The 4,043-nt window shown below is 47.0% G+C and overlaps 2 protein-coding genes across 2 annotated transcripts in view; one reads left to right on the top strand and one right to left on the bottom strand.

Annotated features, from left to right (window-relative positions):
• Positions 1-4,043, bottom strand: part of ABCB7 (ATP binding cassette subfamily B member 7) — a 45,424-nt gene that overhangs the window by 36,525 nt on the left and 4,856 nt on the right. The window lies entirely within an intron of this gene.
• UPRT (uracil phosphoribosyltransferase homolog) overlaps positions 3,662-4,043 on the top strand; it is a 15,662-nt gene continuing 15,280 nt past the window's right edge. Inside the window, exon 1 of the mRNA XM_017737569.1 lies at positions 3,662-3,789. The gene's annotated coding sequence lies outside the window, so the exon portion shown is untranslated. The remainder of the gene's footprint in view (positions 3,790-4,043) is intronic.

The raw sequence follows: 4,043 nt of genomic DNA, 5'->3' as shown, positions 1-4,043 counted from the left end.
AGCTGCACAGCCTTGAGCCCCGCTCTGGTAGGGACTGCCCTCAGATCCCCCATGGCACCCTGAGAAGGGCAGCCCTCAGCCCCGCCATGGCACCCTGAGAGGAGCTGCCCTCATTCCCCAAGGTGCCACGAAAGGGGATGTCCTCAACCATGGTCCCCTGAGGGGGCAGCCCGCAGTGCCACCACCACGGCACCCAGAGAGGTGCAGCCCTGAGTCTCACCATGGCCCCCAAAGAGGGGCAGCTCTCAGCCCCACCATGGCATCCAGAAAGGGGCAGCCCTCAGCCTCACTGTGGTGCCCAGAGAAGGGCTGCCTTCAACCCTGCCATGGTGCCAAGAGAGGGGCTGCCCTGACCCCAGCATGGCAGTCTGAGAGGGGCAGGCCACAACCTGCCACAGTGCCCTGTGGGGAGCTGCCATCCTCCATGGAGCCCAGAGGGAGGCAGCCCTCAGACCCACCATGGCATTCTGCACATTCCCATGCTTTGTACACATGCAGCTGGACACCGACAGTACTGCAGACAGAAAAAGGTGCTCGAGCTGGCACACAGTCCCTCTGGATTTTGGGTTCCCCACTGAGCAGCTGCAGTTTCCTTGCCTGGGGCGCAGACAAGCCCTGGCCTGCAGCACCATGAGGGAGCAGGGGCCGGAGGGGAATGTGTGGATGGCACGTGGGCTGGTACATCTCCGCACAGACCTAATCCTGTATTCCCCACCCTTCCCAGCGTTAAATTCTGAGCTACCTCAGAGGCTTCCTCCACCCCACACAACTCAGCCATAGTTCCTCTGAGCCAGAATAATGCAGCAATAGTATGGTTCCTAATTAAACACCCATTTAGGAAGATAGAGCTATGCCATGGATGACGTTTCCGGTGCCCTATATACTCCCATGTGATCGGCATGCAGAGCTGTCAGAAGGCTGTAACTCTGTGTGGCATTTCTAATCACACAAAAATTTCTTCAAAGCTACCAGAGCTTGACTGCTGATGCTCTTGCCTTGAGGGAGAGTTGTAAGCTCATTTGCAGCAGAGAAAGACAGACAGACAGACAGAAAGGAAGAGGACAATTGGCTTAAAGTCGATTTTTAATGAGGCAGGATTTCTCTAGTCTGTGCTTTGATACGCAACTTTGCTCCTGACCGGGATCCACTTCAAACGACAGAGGTGACATTTCTCTGGCACTAATCTAATTCTTCATCATAATTGCATTTGGCAGAGCTGGGTCTGAACAGTGCCGCCCCGTGGCATCGTTCAGAGGGATAAACAGGAATTCTGGGCTTCTGGCTTCCATACATCCGCCTCCTCCCTTATGCTCTGCTCAGCATGGAAGTTTGACCAGGCAAAACGGGCTAATCATGACTCTGTCTGGGGTAGCCTGGACAGACAGGCTGGCCACCATGGCAGCATCTTTTGAGTGATTTCAAATGTTTCTGCAATTTTTCCGCATGCACTGCTGAGATGCCTTCATGCACAGTGTTTGTGTGCACACACGGTGCTTTATGGGTCGATCCAATGTGCAGCACAGGCTCTCAGCCCTATGAAATGTATCCAGTGTTTCAACCAAGTCAAGCTCTTCGGACACAACATGGAACATCCTGCATGTGGATAACAGAACCCTGTGCTGTGGTATCACAGGATCTCACAGCTCTAATGCCTCTAATGGAGACATACAAATCACTTGGCAAATGTTTATTGTCAAACTTCACAACCCCTGCATCATCTCAGCCTTGTCATTGTTATTTTTTCTACACTTTTCAGGCTAATAAGGTGCTTCATATATTTGATATGAGTATTCTCCTTGCAAATTTTACTTTAGCTGCTCTTCCTTCTTTAATAACTTTCCCATGCTACTGGCTTTATTTCCTCCTGCTAATGTTTCAGTCTTGTTTCCAGTCCTGATCTTCTCTTTCTCCACTTTATTTATGTGATCCCAGATTACTGACACCTGTACGAGGCACTGCACAAACCCTGAGAGACACCCAGGGTGAAAAGAGCCCATATTCCTGTAGTAGTTACAACCTCTATCCCAGAGTGACTGAACCAGGAGAACAGAGCTCGTGATAGAGACACAGAAAGCCAACAGAGGAGTTTTATGAACTTACACTGTTTAAAGTAGCTTGCCACAAAATAAATATCTATTTCTCTGCAGATTTAGTTGTGGAAGCAGAGATCTCCTTGGAGACAGACAAATCAATGCCTGCTCTGGAGCTGGCACTCTGGAAAGATGACAGAAGCAGCTCAGTTGAAGAAATAGAAGCTCTGGGAATGGAAATAACTCACCACAAAGGAGATTTGTGAATAGAATCCTAAAAGATACTTATTTTTTCCAGGAGCTGTGTAGACAACAAACCAGGGCTTGAGAACAAGGTCAGTGTACTGAATGAAAACACATTATTTTTTTGGTTAGAAAAGTTTACAGAAGCAGCTCAGCAAAAGAAATACAACACCCATCTTGTGGAGGTGAAATAACACCTTATTTAGAGTTGCTTAAAGTTCTTAACTTCTTTCTCATTAAAGGTGCTTAATATGATTCTAGCACTGTAATGAATTTCACTTCTACCAACAAGTACTTATTACTCCAGGTGTAAAAAAACAGAGTACAATTTCATAAAGTCTACTTATAGAAGTAAGATTTATAATTAATAACATTCCTATAAAATGGGAAGAATCAACACTGAATTCCAGATAATCAGTATGCCAAAGGGATACTGAACCCTCTATTGTGCATGGTAACATTGACAATTCCAGCTATACTAGGCATCATCCTAAAAGAAAGCTCCCCCAGAGCTGTGGGAATCAAAATCAATTCAGGAGTCAGGCTAAAGGAAAAAGAAAAGTGTTAATATTCAAACACCATTTAGAATCAATAGTATTGGAAGGGTATGAACACAAGGAGGGGAATGCTTCAAGAAAGTGTATGAAGCAAGAGAGAAAATTAATGAGAAGAAAGTAATGCAAAGAAAATAAAAATAGGAAAATGGGACAAGGTTGGGGGCAGATAGAAGGCCTTGTTCAGAGGTGTAAAATAATTTTGGCAAGGAGAATGTGTGCTGAAAGGCACAGTGCTCTTTTGGAGATAGCAACTGTTGCACTTATTTCTAGAAAAATATGAACGATTAATTCTCAAACCCTGCATTTAAGAGCTGAGCAGCTGCACACACTTTGGAAGTGCAGTGTGAATTATATCTCACAGTTAAATAAATAAGTAGCATAAAAGAGCTGTATTTTAGAGTGTGTTTGATTGTCTTACAAAAATGACATGTCCAGTTGTTTTCACTGAAAAGGTGGTCAGGCATTGGAAGGGCTCACCCAGGGCAGTGGTGGAGTTACCATCCCTGGAAGTGTCCAAGAAACAACTGGGTGTGGCACGTCAGGCCAGCAGAGCAGAGGCATCCAGCCTTGCCCGGGTCATGGATTTACTGCCAGTGAGAAGATCAAACCTCCAGTGAATCCACAGCAGCTTTTGAGTTCCTCATGTCCTGATCCCTTTGCCTTCTCCAGGTTTTGTTCCAGCCTGTGCTCTGGCTCACTGCAAATACACCAGGCCACGCCTGAGACTTTTTGGTTGTTACTGGTTGCTTCTGCTTTCTTCTTCCCTTTTTTTTCCCTTTCTCTCCTGCTAATGCAGTCACTTCCCTGAAGTGGCTGAGGTTGTTATTCCTGCCAAGGGAAGGAGGGCACACAGAGCCTTCTGTGCACAGAGCGCTCGCCTTGGCCCAGGCACAAATGGGAGCTTTTCTTTCCTCCTGTTCAGAAGGCACCAATAATGAGGTGCTTGGCCATGGAAACTGGTAAGAGAAATGCACAATTTAAAGGAAGATTTACAATATGAAGTTGAAATGTTGGGAGGAAGGTGGGGGGAGAAATGGAGGACTAGGCAGGGACTGATCTGGGGGCTCAGAGCCCGCTAGCAGCACAGTTTAATGGGGCCAGGAGAGCCTCAGAGACTGTGACTGTGCTGGAAGTGTCTGACTTGAATCAGGAAGTTTTCAGCCTTGCCAGGCAGGGTTGGGTGTCTTTTGGTGTTTGGTGGAGCAAGGAGGCT

The sequence above is a fragment of the Corvus brachyrhynchos genome, unplaced genomic scaffold, assembly GCF_000691975.1.
Source record: "Corvus brachyrhynchos isolate BGI_N302 unplaced genomic scaffold, ASM69197v1 scaffold346, whole genome shotgun sequence".
Lineage (NCBI taxonomy): Eukaryota > Metazoa > Chordata > Aves > Passeriformes > Corvidae > Corvus > Corvus brachyrhynchos.
This window is presented reverse-complemented; position numbering and strand designations above follow the sequence as displayed.